Genomic DNA, 24,635 nt, shown 5'->3' on the forward strand with positions numbered 1-24,635 from the left:
CGAATCTCACCGGTGAGCAATCCGATGGCATCACTGTGTTCCGAATTTCACCGATGACGTCATTGATGTTCCACCGGTGTCGCACCGGTGCCATCAGCTTGCAGAGGTGGTGGCAGTCTCCATCAGCCGCCATCAGTAAATCTGATTGGTTCTTGTATAGGGCGGGAATTAGCAGACGAATGACATCGTGCACTGTTGTGTCATGGCGGTGTGTTCTGCTGTATTGTTTGTAATGAGCACAACGTAAAAACAATATGTTAATGGCTTATGAGCGAACATGTCAACGGACCAGTTATTTCTACCGGTTCAAGAAATAAATTGTTTATGCTCTCTTTTCTTTGAACGAGATGGCAGTACGGAAATTTCGCAAAATTTTGCTAGCGTAGCACAGACAACAACTTATACAGTCGCCATGACAGCCATCGATCCTTCCAGCAGTTTTGATCCTAATTCGCTGCAGCGTCACGTCATTGTTGTCCACCGGTCCGATGAGATTCGGAATACGCTGTTATCTACATCGCTCACAATGCAGATTCCGATTTTACGTCGTTCATCGGTGATATTGTCTCGCGTCAGCAGCATATGGTAACGTCTTATTCACATTGGGGCGAGACGTTTTACCAAAAAAAAAATAAAAATGCATCTAGCTCCGCCATCGTTCGAAAACGGATCTATGTTCATATGAACTTTTTCACTCAAAATGGCCTAAGATATCGTATCCTGATTTTTTTACCTTTCCTCGTGAATCATCCTGTGTATTCGGTTCAAGTTTGTCGAGTATGGTGAAGTTCGATATTCGCTAATATTCCACCTTGTTGTAGTTAATTCCCTGTCCTACACTCTCATCCCTTAAGGCAGTGGTCCTCAGCACTCGCTGAAATGGGTAAAGGGTAAGCGGAGCCGTCCCGTGTGCCCCGTCGTGCAGCAGGAAGAGGTAGAGAGCATAACCGCTAGCAGCTACGAGTGCACCATAGTGCAGTGTGTTCTCCGCGGGTAACAGACTCTAGCCCCAGGGTGCTCTGAGCTGATAACCGCTGCCTTAATGTTTTAACCCAGGCCTGCAGAACTGTAGCTCTTGAGAGCGACTGCTTTCCTCCCCTCTTTTACCCCACCCACCTTTTCAACCTGTGCGGTCACAGCGTTCTAGTTACGAACGGCTTCATCAACATTCATTCTCTTGGCGGAAGTCGATCATCCCCAATAAAAGTGGAGTGAGGCTGACGTCATAGTTCCCCTACTTTGCGAGTTCTGCAGGCCTGTTTAAACTGCTTTAAGGATTTAGCCCAGATCTTCTGTTCCGTTTTCAATATTAAATAAGACGAAATATTTAATGTCTTGGTTTCCTCTCCCATGTTCGAAAATTGCATAACACCACTGTACACTACTATTGTAACACTTAGGCACAAAGGTTCATTGTGCACCTCAAAGACTGTAAATCAACACAGATGACCACAATGTGATACCAGCTTTTCGATGTTACTGAATTTAATTTCCTGAAATTTCTTGGGAGACATGTGTTTTCCAAAATAACGGTGCCTGATTTGGCCTATACCTGGGCAATCCATCAAAATGTGAAGAGATGACTCAACCTCCATCCAACATTTCCTACAAATTGACTCATCACTAAGGCTCAATATACACGATGGAAGTGAAATAACCTAGTAGCTTGTAAGGGACGACAGGGTACATTTAAATGAATAGAAAACCTACATTACGTTTTGTGATTAAATGCACGGTTAATTAGAAAATTACGTTAGAAGTTTCAGCAGTCCGGCAACATCGCCGCTAACACACTCTTCTTTTGATACAGATGTAAGAAGTCAACGAACTCTGTGTGTCTAGGTGGGTGAGCTGCTCTATGCCAAGACGTTACCACTTGCTCGCATCGTGCAATGGCTTGAATTTAGAGGTTTTTAAATTAAAATTACAGGAAACCTGTGCACGCTATTGAAATACGCCAGAGGGATAAATTATTCTTTGTTAGTTTTCCTATCGATATAGACAAAAATCATGATCGTACTCGCAATAGTAACCGAATAAGAGTTATTGAAAATTAGGGAGAAAAACATCTTTCGAAAAAAAAAATATATATATATATATATATATATATATATATATATATATATAAACATTCCACCAATACGATATTATAGTTTTTCGTTACATACAACATGAGCTATTCGCTCTGAAAATCTGCAAATCTATTTCACTTCCACCCTGTATATATTATGTGCTCATTCAGTGGCAGTGTTCGGTCAAAAGTCTGCTTACCCATCTTAAAATTTTACTTATGACAACCAGCAGTTGTTTATTTTAATCAGGTTTGGTTCCCCAATAAGGAGTTTAGCCTGGCTAATGTACATATTAGAAATAGTAATAATAATAATAATAATAATAATAATAATAATAATAGGCTAATAATAATAATAATTTTTATTAGGTTATTTTACGACGCTGTATCAACATCTAGGTTATTTAGCGTCTGAATGAAATGAAGGTGATAATGCCGGTGAAATGAGTCCAGGGTCCAGCACCGAAAGTTACCCAGCATTTGCTCGTATTGGGTTGAGGGAAAACCCCGGAAAAAACCTCAACCAGGTAACTTGCCCCGACCGGGAGTCGAACCCGGGCCACCTGGTTTCGCGGCCAGACGCGCTTACCGTTACTCCACAGGTGTGGACTAATAATCGTTCTACTCATCGCGGTCGTTTATATGCAGTAAGACACATAGGGTCGTATTCATAGACATTTTAGCGCGGATTTTCGGTGGATTATCAGCGTTTTTCGTATTCATAAACCAGTGTTAGCGATAGGATATGATTTGAATTCTGTACTAGTAACCAGTGGATAGCCGGGGCTAGCTTAGTACGCTCGTAGCGCGTGCTGCGAAATGTCTATGAATAGCACCCTTAAAGAAAAGTGACTTCGTTATCTTTTATTGCGTCGATTTATACCTTTTACAGCTTTGAGTGAAATGTGATACAATTTCTAACGAATCTATTGCTGGAACATATTATTGATCATATATTTTGTGTTTTCGATAGTTTTTGTAGTTTTCATATTTACTTCTACACTGATTACGTAAATATACTCGTACTTCTATTGTTATTCTCACTTGAAGAACAGTTACTGTAAAAATTAACATATTATATTAAAAATATTAATAATAATAATAATATTATTATTATTATTATCATTATTATTATTATTATTATTACTTATTGTACTATTTTTGTTACTATTATCATTATTACTATTATCATTATTATTATTATTATTATTATTATTATTATTATTATTATTATAACAACTATTAGACAGCAGATTTTGGGTCCCTACACAGCATCCCTTGGCTTTCGGGGGGAGCGAAGCTATAAATTTAATGACTTCCCTACAACTAACGCATGCCTAACTTTCAGAATCGGGACCAAAAACCCGCTTTCTGTCTATTTATTATAGTTAATTCTTCTACTATTCCACCTTTCACTTCTCCCGGGCGCATATGACGACTTATCGAGGATTTTGAGCAAACACAAAGCTTTAAAGAACAACGACAATCCCTCTTAATATCATATCACGGTGGGACTGTTGATTGTCACAAAATTTAGACCTCTGATACTTTATCTGTGCGTTCTCCGACCGTTAGTGCGCGAGAGAGGAGGAATAGAATTGAAAAATTCTACTCATGCGTAAAACAGGACTTCGCCAGAGCTACTCGATTTTTAGAAAACATCGTGTGCCTATCTAGTGATTCTAAAAGCGTATATTTCCCTCTTGTGTTGTGTTTATTCATTTGTATATACTGCATACTATAGCAGTAGACAATCTGCAAGCAATTGTATGAGGTTATTCGTCCCTCCCTTCTGTAAAAAATCATGAACGCTAATTAGGTTCATAGTTAATTAAGAAATTCCTTCAACCCCGGAAGAAGTGCTGGAAAAATGTTGTGAGAAAGTGAGTTTATATAAGGACGCAGTAATTACAAGAGTGAAATCCCTGTAACAGGAAGAAGAAATTGAGGATTCGCTTGCAACAACCAATTCATTACATAATGCAATGTCAATAATTAAAATGCTGTAAAACTGTTTCCAATGATATACTGTAGACACATTGAAGTGAGGATGCTTAAACCTAAGATGACCATGAGACAATCACAATTGTACACTTAATTTCGAGTTAAGACCTGATTGAACTGTAATTTCGCATATATTGTAATGCTAAGTTTGAATATTTTTGTAGCCTATTGCATTTGAAATATAATAATAATAATAATAATAATAATAATAATAATAATAATAATAATAATAATAATAATAATAATAACACTTTAAGAGTTTAAATCACTTTGAACATGACTTGCAGTGATTTAAATCGGCAAACACAGCCAACACATGTTCAAAGTGATTTAAACTTTTAAAGCGTTTATACAAAGTGTTCACATTTTAATAACTACGCCAATAGTGGTTACAATTCTTAAACAGTTTTATTTTATATTTTAGATCATATCATATGACTCGCAGTGATTTAACCTAACATTGCATGTATATCATAGATCAACCTAAGTTATGTCCAAGCAATCACACTAATATGACCCGAAAATTACCACATTAAGTTCCATCTAATAGGCAAGGTATTCATATCACCCTAACATTTCACATCTGAAGATGATACACATGTATCGAAAACGTTAATGGAAATTTATTTATTTTAAGATAAGCAAAGGCGGTTTTGTACACATATAATTATAGTCAAACAATAATAATAATATTAGAGTATTAATTTAAAAGTCCACATCTGTGGAGTAACGGTCAGCACGTCTGGCCGCAAAACCAGGTGGCACGGGTTCAAATCCCAGTCGGGGCAAGTTACTTGGTTCAGGTTTTTTTCCGGGGTTTTCCCTCAACCCAATACAAGCAAATGCTGGGTAACTTTCGGTGCTGGACTCCGGACTCATTTCACCGGCAGTATCACCTTCATTACATTCAGACGCTAAATAACCTGAGATGTTGATACAGCGTCATAAAATAACCCAATAAAAAATTAAAATGTAAAATGAGTATTTCGTACTATGTTATATCCTTCTATATTCTATTCCTTGCATAGTTAAGCTCATCTGCATAATTAATATTCACAGGTCACTGGAAAACTCTGTAACATGACATCTACGTCATTTTGACTAGTATTAACTGTAACGAAAAGTGATCAATGTACATATTTACTTACATATGGCTTTTAAGGAACCCGGAGGTTCATTGCCGCACTCAGATAAGATCGCCATCGGCCCCTATCCTGTACAAGATTAATCCAGTCTCTATCATCATATATCACCTCCCTTAAATCCAAATTTAATATTATCCTTCCATCTACGTCTCGGCCTCTCCAAAGGTCTTTTTCCCTCCGGCCTCCCAACTAACACTCTGTATGCATTTCTGGATTCGTCCATACGTGCTACGTGCCCTGCCCATCTCAAACGTCTAGATTTAATGTTCCTAATTATGTCAGGTGAAGAATACAATGCGTGCAGTTCTGTGTTGTGTAACTTTCTCCATTCTCCTCTAACTTCATCCCTCTTAGCCCCAAATATTTTCATAAGAACCTTATTCTCAAACACCCTTAACCTATGTTCCTCTCTCAAAGTGACAGTCCAAGTTTCACAACCATACAGAACAACCGGTAATGTAACTGTTTTATAAATTCGAAATTTCAGATATTTTGATACCAGATTAGATGACAAAATCTTCTCAACCGAATAATAACAGGCATTTCCAATATTTATTCTGCGTTTAATTTCCTCTCGAGTATCATTTATATTTGTTAGTGTTGCTCCTAGGTATTTGAATTGTTCCACCTTTTGGAAGGATCAATGTATTTTTTTTTATTTCAGTAGGTTATTTTACGACGCTTTATCAACATCTCTGGTTATTTAGCGTCTGAATGATATGAAGATGATAATGCCGGTGAAATTAGTCCGGGGTCCATCACCGAAAGTTACCCAGCATTTGCTCATATTGAGTTGAGGGAAAACCCCGCAAAACACCTCTACCAGGTAACTTGCCCCGACCGGGAATCGAACCTGGGCCACCTGGTTTCGCGGCCAGACGCGCTAAACGTTACTCCACAGGTGTGGACGGTTCAATGCACATAGATTTACTATTTATGTACACATTCCTAGTTTACAGCACTAATAACGTGTTCATGTAGTGTATTGTAAGCCTTCAGAAGAAATAAGTTTCATTGGTTAAGAAATAAGATTTCATTTAATTTAACTAGAAAGAAAATTTATTATACACTGTCCATTTCACAACTCTGCGTCATATTTGTAACGAACTCTCCATTGTTTTTACTGTAAGTGAAATTGATAGCTATACGTAATGACGTGCGATCCAATATGCTACAGCGTTACGTATTTTTTTCGTTATATACTATTACGCACTCTGTTAATTGAATGTAGCCTACCACCCTAATTGAATGTGAGGTTACTGCGTCATTTTCGCGTGCTCGGCGTCGTTTGGTCTAGCGTGTATTCGATAAAGAATTTCTTCGAAATTACGCTTTACGTCACCGTTTTTGGCGTATGAAATAAGTAATGGGAATGTTAAGTGCGAATGTTTTACATTTGCCTCAGTCAGTCGGACAAATGTTTTCGGCAAATACTGATGTGACGTGTATAGGAAGTGGTACCATTCTCAGCTGCACTAGCAACACGCTCAAAAACTGGGCACTATATATCTAGCACACACGCAAAAAACGCTGGCGCCAGCTGTAACAAGCACTGAGGCTGTTCCGCAACGCTTGTACTAGGAGGTTGGAATATCAACAAAAATCTTAATAGAGGTATTTGGGTTATTTTTGTTTATTCTCCCGAATAAATCAAGGTATACAGGGGGAAGGGGTACTAATTTTAAGAACACAACCTTTAGGCTGTAGGTAACCAAAAAATCAAATGTCATTTTGGTTTTGAATATCAACGCGAAGAACAAGCCGAGAAAATATTCCTTTGTCATTTCTTCGAAAAATGGTCGATTTGTGTAATAACGTACAATATTAACTGATTAAAAAAGAATTATAGTATCACGGAAATTTAAGACATGCCAAAGTTTCCAAGCGACCATACAAGAATCAAATAAGCCTAATATGTGAGGACACTTCACTATACGAGGATCATACTGAAAGTCATGAACAACCCATTGTTATAAATCATAATTTTTATTTTTTAGACAAACCAGGTAAATCACCTTAATCTACAGACTTTTCTGTCACTTTTCAACATACTCTCCATTTCTTTGCACACATTTTTCCCGCCGTTCTGTAACTTTGAAAATTCCCTTGCTGTAGAAGTCCGTTTCACCTTCCCGAAGACACTGACGCACTGATTTTTGGATGTCCTCCAGCATCTCGTAGCGTTGATTTCACAGCTGCTCCTTTACAGAACCGATAAGATTATAGAGTGTGCCAAAAGCGGGACTGTAGGGAGATTGCGGAAGACTTTCCCATTAAAATATTCTAATTTTCTTCACAGTGACACGATAAGTGTTAGGCCACGCGTTATCGTGTTGCAGGATGATTTTCTTTCCAGGGCGTTTCTCGCACAATGCACGACGGAGCTTCAAAACTGTCTGCATATAGCGGACAGCATTAATGATCTGTCCAGGTTCAAGAAATTCAACCAAAATGCATCCCAGAACTCACCCTCACCAACGCTTTCCTTGTTGCGCTCCGTGGAGGCAGTTCGAGGGCGACCGCTACGAGGCTCATCTTGGATGCTCGTGTTCCCACCTTCGAAATGTTTCACCCATCTCCTAACACTGTTGGCGCTGAAGCCTGAGGTGAATTTCAGCAGCAGACTTTTTTCCTTAAACAAGGAATTTAATGACAGCACGAAACGAACCATCGTTGTCGACCATTTTGTAAACATTACTTGCGGTCACATGCCAGAAATTAATGATGGCACAAATGTCAATATATAGGGTGTTTCAAAAATACGGGGCATAATTTCAGGTATGTATTTCCCACATGTAGACAATCAAAATAGTTCATTACAACATGTGTCCGGAAATGCTTTATTTCCGAGTTATGGCCTTCACAACATTGAAATTCACCGGAACGTTTTTCTTTCCGCACGTCGTTGCCGTCAAAGAAGACATTAAGAGGGCACTCTGACAGTTCATTCCGAGGCGAAGGTTACATTCAGTGTTGTGTAGGCGTTAGACTGTGCGACATGTATTCAAATCAAGAGCTGGCAGAGATACACTTCATGTACGGTAAGGCGGACGGCAATGCTGCGCTGGCTCGTCGTTTGTACCTCATGTTTTAGAAGACACTCCATTGATCAATCGTCAACACATTCACTTCTTGCATGATGGCGCTCCTGCACACTTCAGTCGTACGGCTCGCCGGTACTTGGATCGAAGGTTTCCTGATCGATGGATAGGTAGAGGTGGCCCAGTTGCTTGGCCTCCACGCTCACCTGATCTGAACCCTCTCGATTTGTACTTGTGGGGCCATTTAAAATCATTGGTTTATTCGTCTCCGGTGCCTGATTTGGAATCCCTTCGGAATCGAATTGTGGCATGTTCTGAGGACATACGCAATACTCCTGGAGTTTGGGATCGTGTTCGCAGGTCAATGAGACATCGATGTGAGGTGGACATTTTGAACATCTTCTGTAATGATAACGACCTGCGGAAAGAAAAACCTTCCGGTGAATTTCAATGTTGTGAAGGTCATAACTCGGAAATGAAGCATTTCCGGACACATGTTGTAATGAACTATTTTGATTGTCTACATGTGGGAAATACATACCTGAAATTATGCCCCGTATTTTTTAAACACTCTGTATAGTGCAAAGTCTGTAGATTAGGATCATATAATCGTTTTTTTTTTACAATGTGTTGCTCATGACTTTCAGTATGACCTTCTGTATATTGATCCATTATTGATATTTATTCCTTGCAATCCATTCTGCCAAGGTTGAATAAATTATTATTATTATTATTATTATTATTATTATTATTATTATTATTATTATTATTATTATTATTATTCAGTCTTTGCGCTGTCTTCTTCTGTGTCGAAGACAATGAGTTCCGAATTTCTGATATAGGGCCTATGTAACATTTTATATTTAAATAATTCCAAAAAATATTATTAAACCTTAATCTCAAACTAGTCAATATTGTTACCGTGTCTTTTAAGGGACCTCAAATTTCACAGTAATAGAAAATGTTGAGAGTTAGACACAACTTATAATTCAAGATATTTGGTTCAATAAGAAGTTATCTCAGAGCCGACTACGTCAATTTTCCTTTCAAGCATCTCGCTATTTTTACAATTAGAGCTATGAACCTCACAATAAAGGACAGACTAAGTAACCTTGGGAAAGAAGGGTGGTGCAATAGACCAAGCACAGCGACATTCTCTTCTAAGCTCCCACGCCACAGTCATACTAATCGTATGGAAAGACTCCATTGAAAATCAAATTTTATTGGCTATTTCACTTCTTTAGAATGCATATTTTCATACTCCAATTGGATTTAGTTAAATTATGATTAGAAATATATTTAATTACTTTTTAATTAAGTCTGTAAGGGTGCGTGGCGCTTTAAAGAGCTGTCAAAATTATTTTTATGCTCGACCATGCCGAAATGTAGTAATTATACACCTGGTAGCAGCCCTTTAATGGACCTCATTAAAGTACACCTATTCATTAAAGTTCAGGTGTTCCACCAATCAGAAAACACCATTGTAGCAATATGAAAGCGCAAGTATCGATTATTCACGGATATGCAATCGAAAGACAAGTAGCGAAACGTCACGGAGGCTGGAAATCCAATTCTGTCGCAGAAGGCTATGTTCTGTTACTATAATAATTAACGTTAATTGTAAATAATATTCAAATAAATTCAATTTGTCATCTCGTTTTTCAATGTCTAAACCAATTTCAAGGTTATATCAAGGTTAATGTTTATTTTACTCTCTAGAATATATCAAGGTCAATGTGGACATTTGTTCCTGGGAAAAAATCAATACTTTCGCGTCTGCGCACATCTCACAATTTGCGAGATATTGTACAAGGTCAGTTCCGCTCCTCAGTCAGATAAGAATAACATGAATACTTCTGAATAATTTCAAGTTAAAAATATGGTCAAGCATAAAAAGTCGTATGAAACTTGTCTATAATGGCAATTAAGAAGCTGGTATGAAAATTATGAAACTCACTTGCGCTCGTTTCATAAACATACAGCACTCGCGTCTTAATTACTACCATTCTAGGCTCGTTGCATAATATACTATTTCATCAAAGAATTCTCTTTCACAAATTTTTGATTACAAATCTAATAACTTTTTGTCGTAAAGTTGGCTTCCTGATCTTATTAGATGAATATACCAGAGAAGAATAATTTTAATATTCATTTTATTTTCAAATCCATTTTCCGTAAGTTTATTTTTCTTAATTCAACACCAACTTTTTACAGCCAAATATTAATCAATTGGGATGAAATTTTTATTGCAAGTATTTATGAGGTAGCTGCATGTTTATATGCATTTATTTTACTAAGAAATGCTATTACTTTTATTTTTTCATGAATTATAGGAAAAACCAACAGTTTCAAAATTTCAATAAAATCGCTGAAAGTGAATAAATGAGATATTTCATAAAATGAATGCATAGAAATGTTTGCGTATGTCTTGTGAATGTAGGCAAAAGAAAAGGAATATTAGAGTTTTTTTTTATTATTGATTAGTCCCACAGAATAATATCTGTAATATTGATAATTAATATTTGAGGAGAAAAATTCGCTCCGTCGCCGGGGATCGAACCCGGGTCTCTTGGTTCTACGTACCAAGCGCTCTGACCACTGAGCTACGCCAAATTCAATCCACAGCACCGGATCGAACCTTCCTCCTTCAGTGTTTCCCTTTGTGGCCGGACCCCAAGTTAGGCGTATAGGTTGACGTTTTTTCATGTCCAAGTCAACTGCCATTATACACGGGGCGCACTCAACTGAGTGACTGTTTGGCCGGGATTCCGCAGTTAAGTGCACAGTAATCTGTAGAGAAATATGCACTGCTAGCTATGAGAATATTGTGCCTTTATTTCAACTCAACAATAGGATTTTATTCTTCCAACAATAATTCCTTTCTACAATTCACCTTAAACGCTCTCGTCAACAATAGGATTTTCACTCAACACAGCATTTGTTATAGCACTCCACTGACGGCAATGACAATTTACTTGAACTATTACGAACAACAATGAACTATTAATCTTAACTAATATTTACAAAGCACTATTTACAAATCAGAACTATCAGTTCTCAGTTCACAGTTCTTCTAGTTCAGTCACTCGAGTTCACAGTATCTCGAACCACAGACCTTCAGAGACAGTCCACTGTACTCGAACTCAGGTCCCTCCAACTGCGGTCCACTGCACTCGAACTCAGGCCCCTCCAACTGCGGTCCACTGCACTCGAACTCAGGCCTTCGGATGCTGACAAAGTTGCGGACGCCCACTCGAGTCGAACTCCGGTACACAAGACTGGCTTGCTTGCTCTGGCTTACTCACTGACTGGCTGACTAATCAACTGAAAACTGCTCTCGTTCACTTGCGCGCGTAATTTATACTCACACCACAGTTTCTGGAAAGTACGACTTCTCGAATTATCTGGCTATCTCCACTTCGGACGGACTTCTCTAGAAGATTCGGGAGGGTCCGTCCCCCTTTACTCCATAAGTAGCAGCTGCGCGCGCACTCTCCACTCGTCGCGTTGACGTAATACACCCCCTCTCTTCTCTCCGCCGCTCGCCGTCCCTCAGTGCTCCGTGGAGCCGTGTCGGCTCACGCGCGATCTGCTCTCTTGCGGGACGCTTGTCGTGAGTTCGAATCTTACGTCGCTGTCACAATATTTAAGTTTTTTTTTATTATTATTGATTAGACCCACAGAATAATATCTGTAATATTGATACACTGAAGGAGGAAGGTTCGGTCCGATGCTGTGGATTGAATTCGGCGTAGCTGAGTGGTCAGAGCGCTTGGTACGTAGAACCAAGAGATCCGGGTTCGATCCCCGGCGTCGGAGCGAATTTTTCTCCTTGAATATTAAAAGAAAAAGAAGCTTAACAATTGAAGAGTTCGCGGGAAAAACGATGAATGTCACAGTTTTCTTAAGGTTGATGTCATTATCTAATTCAATGGATCATTGCGAAATTTAATGTTGTTCTTATGAAAAATGGTAAAAAGGAGAATTATCACCACGAATACAGTAATCCTTTCCTATATTTTCTCCAGAAACAGTACTACATCTTGCAGTTATGGACTCAATTAGATCAGTATGTAATCCTTAATAGAAATGTGACATTCATCGTTTTTCTCGCAAGTTCTTCAATTGAGATTTTGTACTAAAACTTAGGTTTGAAGATATTACTTAAAAAATTAAAAAAGCCAAAAACATTTAGGAGTTCAAAATTTGGATTTTGTTAGTCCTTTATTTAGCAAACATGTTCTCAAAATTTTGTTGAAAAAATGATTTGGAAAAAAGTTGTCATTTTTAGTGGAGTATCCCCTTAATATTCATCCGATGCGACGTTGAGTCTATGTGTAATGCTAAATAAGTTACATTAAAATCATACCTATTTCATTATTTAATTCCGATAATGAGCTACCAATTCCAGAGTTGTGAATCACACATTCTGAAATAGTTTTCTGAAACACCCGTTATAATCAATGCAACATCAAAACAGAGTTCAACAGAACACAGAGGTTCCAATTTACGTAGAGTAGTATTTCCTGTAGCAGGGATATATCTACCCACATCAGTGGTCCCTGACTTTCCGCCGATTCACAACATCCTGATCACTCCCTCGTTTCACCCTCGGTCGAAAATCCGTTCGATCAATGACAGTGTGGACACGCTGGCTTCCCTGGTCTTCCAACTGCGACACGACCATGGCTCTCAACCGAATGGAACACGCGACAGTGTCGACCTGCAGTTTGCTCTTCATACAGATAAAGAGAAGTACCCATAGCATGCTCTATGTAAAGATAACAAGAGCTCACAATGTAATATACTAGAAATGCACATCAATTTTTTTCCGTTTGTAAATCCCTTGAAATTACGTACCTGTGTGCCAGTCATAACTAAACTTTTTCTCTTTACGATTTTGCCAACATTATGAATTTGTTATTAAACCGTGGCGCTACAGCCCGTGAAGGGCCTAGACCAGCGTTGTCAGACAGAGACTAAACATCTGTCCATTCTTATTATCATCATTAATTTCTCTAAATAGATTTACAAAACCTCTAATGGCAATTACATTAATATCACAGTCTACTATATACAGTCGCGAAGCTTGAGGTGTTTTTTTGCAAATCTCGTGATAAAGCGCTCCAAGCGGTTAGCAACTAGAAACAATAGACTATCCATGGTCGACTTTGGACTGTGTCGTATTTCTATCGAGTGCCAGCTCGTTGCGTATTTCACACTGATGCTTGTGAAATGTTCGTTAATGGTTGTAATGAAAATATTAATGGCTAAAATACATATAATAATTGGAATAATAATATGGGACAAGGAGGAGACGTTTGTAGTGCTATAAATTGTAGCAACAGTAAGAGAAAGAGGCCATAGTTATCCTTTTTCCGATTTCCGAAAGATTCAGAAAGGTTCCTGGGTTTCCACAAGAATGCTGTGCAGAAACAAAACTCTTAATTTTGAAGTTCTTTGTGACTGTTAGAATACATTATATCCTTAAATTTCACAATGAAATGTTTCAGTCTAACCGAAAGGACATTAGATACCGGTTAAAGTTCTGTCACTTAGGCTGCTAAATTTCCAGAGAAATAAAGGTTAGGTCTACTTTTTTTTCATAGGATATAGGCCTATTTTTAATTGTAGCTATTAATTTTGTTATTATTTTTATGTGTCATTTTACTAAAGACGTAGAAAAATTAAGTTTGTTTTAATGAAATTTATTGATCACGTTTTATTTTCTGTTCTGGTGGGATTATTATTGCTTAGGCCTACTTTTTTTGTCAAAGTATATGTTTTTAATTATAGCTGTTAATTTTGTTGTTATTTTTATTTGTTGCTTTACTAGAGACGTAGAAAAAGTCTATTACAATAAAATTTATTGATCACGTTTTATTTCCAATTCTGGTGCGATTATTATTGCTTAACCTCATCCCACTTTGTTAACTACGTAAGCCTACACTACAAGTACCGGTACACGTAAGTTACTCCATTAATTCATATTTCCATTACTATTGTTGTAAAAGAAAATGAAAATTAATATTTATTGGTTTCATGGTTAATTATCGCTATAATCTTGAATGAGTAAAGCTATTATAGTAAATTTCAGTTCGTTTTGACAAATAAAAATTATATTAACTTATTTCTTGCAGGCATCTTCGAGTTTATGGTGGAATTTAATATACTTCATTAAAATAATAAATTAACTTTATGCATTTAATATTTCAATAATGGAAGGAAGGTGTTAATTTTTCCAAAAGAACAAAACAACGAAAGTGTAACATATTTTGTTGTCTGCTAGGAGAGAGATCTGCGATGATGAGGCGATAGTAGCGATCCTAGTGGTGGGAAACTACCCATGATTGCATTTTTACTACATATTGAGCTTCGCGACTGTATATAGTAGACTGTGTTAATATTCTCATTATAGAAATATATTTCAGATTTACATATATATTTTTTTCTCCCTGTAACATAGTCCTAGTAAGCTTATATTAAATTAATTTTCATCATTTTTACTAGCTCTCTCTTTCTTCTTTCTTTCTTTCTTTCTTTCTTTACCTTAGTTTATCCTCTCCCTTTTAGGTTCATTTACACGACCCACGCCACCCGGGCCTTACAGGGCCGCGACCTGTCGGGAGAGGAATTAATCTATGGATCACATACATACTTTTTTGACCACACAAGGGCATGGAGGGCCTCCCTGGACGAGGGATGAGCTCTATGCCGGGGCCACCTCCGTTACAACACAAACATTTAAGACATTACACATCATTCACTCACACGTATGAAAGGATTAAGGGAAGGATCGCCGTCCATGGCCGGACTTTCAAGAGGTACAATCCCGGCATTTGCCTGGAAATACCTGAGGAAACCATGGAAAACCTCAGGATTGTCGGCCCCGCGATCGAACCCCGGACCTCCCGAATGCAAGGTCAGCCCTCTACCACGCCGCTAGCCCGCTCGCTACTAGCTATCTCAAATCTTAAATTAATCATAATTTAATGAATTAAATTAGCTCATAAATTAAGTTACTACTTTACCTTATAGGTTTATCTAAATTTAAATAAATATGTAGTCTACTAGTCTTTAAAACTTAACTGAAGAATACAGCTGGAGTGTAAATATTTGTAATTTGTACTGTATTGTTTAAGGTTGGTTGAGTGGAAGAGAAGGCCTTATGGCCTTAACTCTGCCAGCCAAAATAAAACATTATTATTATTATTATTATTATTATTATTATTATTGTTACTATTATTATTATTATTATTATTATTATTATTATTATTATTAACCGGAGCGGAGCGCTCCACTAGACTCGTTGCGTGCTCCGGTGTTTCCACAGACATAACAAGTTCACGCTCCGACTCTAGCTCTACAACCGGTTTGGAGCTTACAACTCTGACACTACTGGCCTAGACCGACCAGCCGGCTGCTGCCCTCACGCCCACATGCCGAAGCAGATGTGGACGATCATCCAACCAGAATGGAGGTATCATGTGGTTAGCACGATGATCCACACAGCCGTTATAGCTGGTATTCGAAACCGGATTTCCCTACCTATCGTAGCTCCCCAAGTGCATCACGATGCCGGGGTGGGCACCGGTCCCATACACAGGCCGAAATTTATGAGAAAATTTCTTCCCCCATGAGGACTCGAACCATCGCGCATTCCGTAACGCGAGTCCTAGGCGGGATACCTTAGACCGCGTCGCCACGGCGCGGGACTTATGAATTTGTATAATGTTATTATTAAAGCAAAAAATAAATTTTTGTTGTAATTGTATGATTTTGTTGTTATTAAATTAATACGTGTAATTACGTATGTTTTATTGCACTTCTGGTAAACTACGAGTATGAATAGTCCACAGCTGTTACCAACTTACTGTACGTACTTGTTTTACAGGTTATAATATAATATTAACGTTCAGAGCCGCATTACTATTATTAATTCGGAGGATGTATAGTCCAAGCTCACACAACTTAACAATTCTGATACGAACTTCCTACCTCTGGTCATCACGTTCAAGGCCCAATCTTCAGCGAAGATATCTTGGAATATTAGGCACAACTCGGTACAGAATAGAGACATTGCTGCCACATATTGAGGAGCGTATGCTGCACCTTGGAATTCCAACATTGCTTTGAAATCAGTTAAGTTCTCATCTAGAAGTTAACTTAAGACTTTTAGGCCCGATTGTATAAACCATTTAATCTTAGATCAGAGGTTAAATTGATCCTTGTTTCAGCTGAACTTGGAATTTTGTGTTGTATAAAGTCTAATCTGAGATTAATTTGTCTCAAACTAAAGTCAACTTTGACTGAAGAAATTTCTCCGATTAAGTTAGATGATCCAAGTTCAGTTATTTATTTTCTGTTTGAAATATACGAGTGACAAGTTGTGCAAATAAAATAGCCATTATTATTAATATTAATAGATATATTAGGTACATTTATATATATTTCTTTCAATTACTTGCCTTAATACACAAACATTCTTATATTTTATAAGGCTCTATCGTGTTCAGCAGTATCAAATAACATAACCTATAATTATATTATGTTTATAACAACCATTAATTATTTATGGATATGATAGATACATTCATAAATGTTCAATTAACTGTATTACTAAACGAACATTGTCGTTTTATAAAGCTTTATTATGTTTAGCAGTATCAAACACCATAACATGATAACAACTTGGAGAACAGTCAGCCTTCTTCTTATTGTCCGCCATTATTTACAATGCACAAAAAAAAAAAAACAGTGTCTGCAACAGAGTGTACGGAAAATCGCCAAAAAGTAGTTGTAAAGTCGCTAGATTTCTCATTATCAACAAAGAAAGCTTACATTTTGTCACTATGGGGTGCTAAAAAGATCACTAAATCCCTATTTAAGCAATATAAAAGTTAAAAGAAATTGTTGTTGAAAAAGAGTTAAAGTCGCTAGATTGGCTACACTGAACAAACCTGTATAACATGGTCCGCGCATCACGTATTTCACCTGTTTATGCGATGTTGCCAAATCCTTTTCACGTGAACTTAGATTGCATTTGAACCAAGGTAATTTGATCGCAGAAAAGTTTCATACAATAGAAGAAGTGTCTGAACTCGGTTCACTTTTCGATCTTCGATCAAAGATGATCTTTAGTCAGAGAGTTTTATACAATTGGGCCTTAATGTCATCTCAGAAGCACTGATATGATTAAATAGGACATGCACCAGTTGATCTTTTGTCCTAATTTGTTGATTTAAATTATTCTAATGAGAAGGAATGTCGTTTGGGAAGGAAAAGTCGACTATCGACTTATTTGGAAATGGATTTTATTTTTTCCCTTACAATTAACACTTGAATGGCATTTTACAACTAAAAAGACGTTATAATGACGCACTTCACATTGATTCACAACGTTACACTCACTCATGAAAAGGAAAACTGGCCGTCAGAGAAATGTCTTTATAGTGGCCATCCAATGCAACTGTACAGAAATTTTTCATCATACTATCTGTAGTAATCTCAGAACTCGAGTGGTATTTATTAGAACTATTTCGTGAATAAAATAAAAATGTAACTAATATATCCCTAAAATTCGATCACAAAATGTTAATAATTGTTTATTAACGAATACTTAACCTATTCAGACATTGTGAAGTTGAAATACTCGTAGATGAATATTGATTACTGCAATAAAGAAATTCTATGTTATTATTCAGTAATGCCAATTGCGAAATACAGGTTTAACAATTTTAATTACATGTACTGTACTTTTCTCTTATTATTAGAACATAAATACATTTTCATTATCTGCTGAAATCATAATTTAATTTAACAGTAACAGTGGGGACAACTATGTACCAATGCTTATGTATTCACAGCGAGACATGTTGCTACACAGTGAAGCCATCTCTGTATAGATAGGCCTAATTAATTCACGAATTATATTACGCCATACGGAAGGCTGTTTAATCAAAAACCTTATTATTACTATGCAATATCTTTGGGTTTCATATGCGATGATGTTACATAAATTTTAACATCTGACTTTCTATCAATTGTTTCATTTCATTCACAAAATACCAATTTTATAGGCTACAATTTATAGGTTAAGTTACCTGTGGAAGCAGGGCAAATGTCAGCTGTGCCTTACTTCGACCGTTACTTACAATGAGTGCTACACGAAAGCATTTTTCATAGCTCGACAAACGCATTCTCGCTGTAGTGTGTAACGGAACTAAAGCTGCATCTAGACAGTTTAATATTCCAATCGCGTATGCGTGCAATCTGGGAAGAATATTGAAAGAATCAAGTTTAAAAGGTACGTTCAATTAAGATGCATGAAGATTTTGTGTCTACATGGTGCGCCGTTTTGAACGTCGTCTTCACTGCGTAAACATATTAATTAATATTAAATATCAATCTTGCATTCATTGCTTTAAAGTTGAAAGAAACGTTTAACCGTGTAGTTGCATCTTAATGTATTCATGATCATGAATTCACGGGGAAACAGTTGGCGACAAAGACTAAACAAAAGAATGATCTTGCGATAAATTGATAGCGATAAATCTTACTTACTTACTTACTTACAAATGGCTTTTAAGGAACCCGAAGGTTCATTGCCGCCCTCACATAAGCCCGCCAGCGGTCCCTATCCTGTGCAAGATTAATCCAGTCTCTATCATCATACCCCACCTCCCTCAAATCCATTTTAATATTATCCTCCCATCTACGTCTCGGCCTCCCTAAAGGTCTTTTTCCCTCCGGTCTCCCAACTAACACTCTATATGCATTTCTGGATTCGCCCATACGTGCTACATGCCCTGCCCATCTCAAACGTCTGGATTTCAAGTTCCTAATTATGTCAGGTGAAGAATACAATGCGTGCAGTTCTGTGTTGTGTAACTTTCTCCATTCTCCTGTAACTTCATCCCGCTTAGCCCCAAATATTTTCCTAAGCACCTTATTCTCAAACACCCTTAACCTATGTTCCTCTCTCAGAGTGAGAGTCCAAGTTTCACAGCCATATAGAACAACCGGTAATATAACTGTTTTATAAATTCTAACTTTCAGATTTTTTGACAGCAGACTGGATGATAAGAGCTTCTCAACCGAATAATAACAGGCATTTCCCATATTTATTCTGCGTTTAATTTCCTCCCGAGTGTCATTTACATTTGTTACTGTTGCTCCAAGATATTTGAATTTTTCCACCTCTTCGAAGGATAAATCTCCAATATTTATATTTCCATTTCGTACAATATTCCCGTCACGAGACATAATCATATACTTTGTCTTTTCGGGATTTACTTCCAAACCGATCGCTTTACTTGCTTCAAGTAAAATTTCCGTGTTTTCCCTAACCGTTTGTGTATTTTCTCCTAACATATTCACGTCATCTGCATAGACAAGAAGCTGATGTAGCCCGTTCAATTCCAAACCCTGCCTGTTATCCTGAACTTTCCTAATGGCATATTCTAAAGCGAAGTTAAAAAGTAAAGGTGATAGTGCATCTCCCTGCTTTAGCCCGCAGTGAATTGGAAAAGGATCAGATAGAAACTGACCTATACGGACTCTGCTGTATGTTTCACTGAGACACATTTTAATTAATCGAACTAGTTTCTTGGGAATACCAAATTCAATAAGAATATCATATAATACTTCCCTCTTAACCGAGTCATATGCCTTTTTGAAATCTATGAATAACTGATGTACTGTACCCTTATACTCCCATTTTTTCTCCATTATCTGCCGAATACAAAAAATCTGATCAATAGTCGATCTATTACGCCGAAAACCGCACTGATGATCCCCAATAATTTCATCTACGTACGGAGTTAATCTCCTCAAAAGAATATTGGACAAAATTTTGTACGACGTCAACAAAAGAGCGATAAATCTAGCTGGAAAAATTATCGCAAAAGGTGACTGTGATTGGTTGGAATTCAAAATTTCATTACACTTCATTGGTCGAAAATGGAATGACGTGATAAAAACGAAATAGTCTATATAATTCCACTCACTTTTTTTCCTTCCACGCCTTTAAAAATAGTTCTAAACCTGTTCTGCCATTATCTGTCTCTCATTTAGATAATGGTATATATAACTCAAGGAAATCCCAAATACATGAATTTAGCTACAAATAGGATTTTAGTTACCCACGATTTTCATCGCGCATACATATGGAAAGAACATTGGCAAAGGCTGAAGTGTGCGGGGGCTCATCAGTAAAATGCTTTCCTACTTACTGGAACACGAACTACCTACTCTGTTTTCCGAAACAAAAGTTACTGTATTCTGTGATGTATTGACTATGTTGCGCGTTTTCGATTTCAAAAACCCACGAGGATTAAACATGTTAATGAGTTGGCCTATACTTTTTATTTCGTTCATACTGTAACAAAAATTATTATCAATATTCAGTAATTAAATTTATTCAACCCTTTTATACATATTTTATTCTAATTTATTTTATTTAATATTCTAGCATTAACACTTTCATAATATGAACTTTATGCAATAATTCAAGTTGTGAATAATATGAAAATTATTCTGTTGAAAATCCTTTCCATATTTGCAAATGCCCAAAAATTACAATTTTTAACATCTCAGCTACAAAAAAGTCCCTTGTGCAGACGCTTGTATTTCCCTATTTTGACTATGCTGACATTTTACTAAAAGACCTCTCCAGCAACAACAAAACGAAACTTCAACGTGCTCATAATTTGTGTGTACGTTTTGTAAGCAATGTTCGTAAATATGATCATATTACCCCATCCTTGGAAGCAATAGGTTGGCTTAAACTAGATAAGAAAAGAAATTTACATTCACCTCTCTTTCTCTTCGAAATCTTGAACACTTCCACTCCTTCGTACATGTCGTCTCGCTTCACTTATCTTTCTTCCCACCATAATCTGAACACACGCTCTCGTCATGAAACAATACTAACAATACCATCCCATCGCACCTCCTCATACTCATCCTCTTTCACAATAGCCCTGCCAAGACTCTGGAATTCGCGACCTGCTAGCATCAGGGACTGTCGAAATAAAATTGAATTCAAACGCAAACTTACTAGGCACTTGGTCAGTAATTGATTTCTTGTAAATAGTTTCCTTAATCTATCACAAAATATTTCAATATTCAGTAATTTGTTCACTATACAATTTTGTTATTCTAGGTTTAATTTGTAATTCAGTAAATATAAAATATTATTTGTTTTTCTATGATAAATTATCTAGCTTTAATTAGTCAGGTAACCTTTTCGTATTTTGATTTTTATTGTAATAGTAATTGTAAATTTAATACTAATTGTAATTTTATTTGTAATTGTAATTTAAATTTAATAATAATTGTAATTTTATTCTTCATATTATAGTTGGAATCTCCTGGTAGAGGGGCAGAGAAGGCCTCACGGCCTTATCTCTACCAGGTTAAATAAATAAATACTACTACTAATACTACTACACGGTTAGTATGCTATTCAATTTAATCGATTAAATTTGATCAAGGAAATTCAAATATTTGAGCATATATCATCAACCTATTTGGATTGTCCAATAAATATTGACTCTGTCAACTCTGTGAACTACGAGATGAATGAATGACTACAAATATTATAGACGGTCACTTAAAAATAACATTCAAGAAATGAAGCGCAATAGAGAGTAACTTTCAGCTTTACTAATGATGCGTGACGTAATCGGTTACCAATATTATGCATAGTCTATATTTTATGAGTGAACTCAAAAATTACAGTCATCACTCTAAAACCATTTAAAAGTCACACTAAAAGCGCTATGCTCAAAGTGAACTCTGATAAACTTCATTCGTCCACACGCCGATCCATGTTTAAAATTCTACCATTCGAAATATATTAAAATTGCTTCTGTGTCCAGTATCCGAGACGGAATTTAAAGCGATGAAACTGTTACAGGTTGCACATTGCGAACTTTCAGTCTAGAATTAAAAACATATTGTAAAAATTCAATTACAGAAGTCTGGTCAACTGCTACACGAGAGAAAGAAGCATGTTAAACAGTACTTCTAATCACAATAGTGCTCTGTTCTGTCCGTTACGAAATAAATTCGTATTATTTTATGTCTCGATTAGAACAGCATGGTGCCTGAGTTCAATTTTGCTACTCATTTTAATATTACTACTATATCTACATCTTTCCTGAACATGGTTCTATTTTTAATGGCGTCACAAAAATCTATACTTACAATCGGACAGTCTTATTAATAAAACTCTATATACAGACGTTTAACTGTCTTATAAAGAGTGCGTCAGAAAGAACGGATGGATTTCAAACTATCGATACGCAACGAGGAGAGAGATATAGTGAGGGGGACCACGACTGTTGGGTCAGCCATAGAATGCAGTTTCAGTTGAGAATATGGTGTTGGTCTGGTGTACAACGTGCTTTCATCGTAGAGACATTTTTGAAAAATGAAGAGTCTGTGATCGCCACTCAGGACTCATTTCGACATTGGATGTCACGCTAGGATTCCAACTCGGAATACAATTTTGCGGTGGGTGGCTTCATTTCGTATCACAGGTTCAACATTAAAGAAGAAATCACCTGGACGAAATTCTATTGCACTGAGATTGTCCGAGGCTACGGTAAGATCTCGCGCCCTGCGACTTCTTTCTTTGGGACCATTTGAAGGCGTAAGTTTGTAAACATCGATCACATACACTGGACGAACTGAAGACAGCGATTCGTGAAGAAATCGTGGCAATTGCACCAGCTATGACTGTGAAAGTGATGGCGAACATCAGAAAACGCCTCGATGCCTGTATTGAAAGCCAAGGACATCATATGGATAATGTTGTTTTACATAAATAAACTGCATGTATTGGTGAATATGTTGATAACAATAAATTTTTGATTTGATGAATCTTTACAATTTTCTTGCCATGTGAAATCCATCCGTTCTTTCTGACGCACCCTGTATTAAACAATGAGTAGCTCGTTTATGAGTCGTGTGTAAATTCCTTACTAATAATCACTACATACGTCGTGTATAGCAGTACAACTGTTACACAGCTACGTCATAGTTTCGTCATTACTTCATTACGAAAGGTAATAGAATATCTGAGGTTCTCTATTGCATCCGGTAGAGCGTTCTAGTGTGCCGTCATGGATGAATATATAATAGGATGCGAATCTTACTGAGTTTCCCGTAACACATACTAGAGGCGCTGTTGTAGAAATTGATCTTGCTGCCACCTGTTGGAGGGAGGGGCGTTATTACATCTAGCAGCGCACCAAGTAGCGAAAAGAGTAATTACTCCATGCATTTAGCAGCGCACCTGGTGACGAAAATGTTAAACTGTGCAGAAAGTATTCCCTCCCACCCTCATCAATAGCAAGAATGGTACAACTGTATCCCCTTTTAAAAACACGTGCATTGTCAACTTCTAAAAAAGTGACAATTTATAAATTGCTGATTAGATCAGTGCTTTTGTATGGTTCTACAGTATGGGGATACGCACCTAAGACAACATTAGATCCCATTCGAGTTGTACAAAATAAAGTATTACGTGTAATTCATAACAGCGGGTGGTACACAAGAAACGAAGAGATACATCAAGATCTAAAAGTGGAAAGTATCCCAGTTATCATTAGGAGATTCGCTGAAACATTTTATAAACAGGCACATTCCCACCAAAATGTGTAAGTATCAAAACTAGGAACTTATAACCCTCAGTACTACACAAGACATCGTACACCTTTGTTCCTCTTCGCATAGTTATCTATCAAATTTGTTTTCACGCTGTTCATCCTGGTTATGACGGGAGTGCGGCATCATAAATGAACTACCTCTCAGCAATAAGTAAAAGTAATTAGGAACAGTCGGGAGATCACCCAAGATTTCAATACTGTATCAAAAGTTGACGAATTAAAAAAAAAAACCCACCCTCATCGAATTCAAAACTAACCCAATTTAAAATAAAACATTTACATTTTTATTCCTCACAGCATCTTCTACTGAAAATTCTTACCGGAGCCAACAGAAAGATAAAAGAGACGATCTATTTTACACTACCCAATTAAACTATAACCAGACAGGGACAAAAAAAATAAAGCAAAAGTTAGATAATTGGGATTGTATTCTTTGGGTATTTATTGTACAGCGCAATGGAAAAGTCTGCAAGAACTACATAGATAGTTCAATTTATTATATTACTATTACTTTACAATACATTCAACAACACTATTTTAAAACGTCCATAAACATCACTGTTTAACATAACTGCTTATACACACGTAGCATCACTTTATGTTCACTTATTAGCAAGTTTCTATCTGCCATTGGCTCTTCGAGCAATATCTCGGACGGATAAATAGAGAAATCTGGGTAATGTACGCAATACTTAGT

The 24,635-nt window shown here is 36.9% G+C and overlaps 1 long non-coding RNA gene and 1 other non-coding gene across 2 annotated transcripts in view; both read right to left on the minus strand.

Moving 5' to 3' along the window:
- Positions 1–24,635, minus strand: part of LOC138706300 (uncharacterized) — a 576,727-nt gene that overhangs the window by 106,815 nt on the left and 445,277 nt on the right. The window lies entirely within an intron of this gene.
- On the minus strand, positions 10,801–10,874 carry TRNAT-CGU (transfer RNA threonine (anticodon CGU)). The gene has a single exon. It is a non-coding gene; the product is annotated as a tRNA-Thr (tRNA).

The sequence above is a fragment of the Periplaneta americana genome, chromosome 1 (assembly GCF_040183065.1).
Source record: "Periplaneta americana isolate PAMFEO1 chromosome 1, P.americana_PAMFEO1_priV1, whole genome shotgun sequence".
Lineage (NCBI taxonomy): Eukaryota > Metazoa > Arthropoda > Insecta > Blattodea > Blattidae > Periplaneta > Periplaneta americana.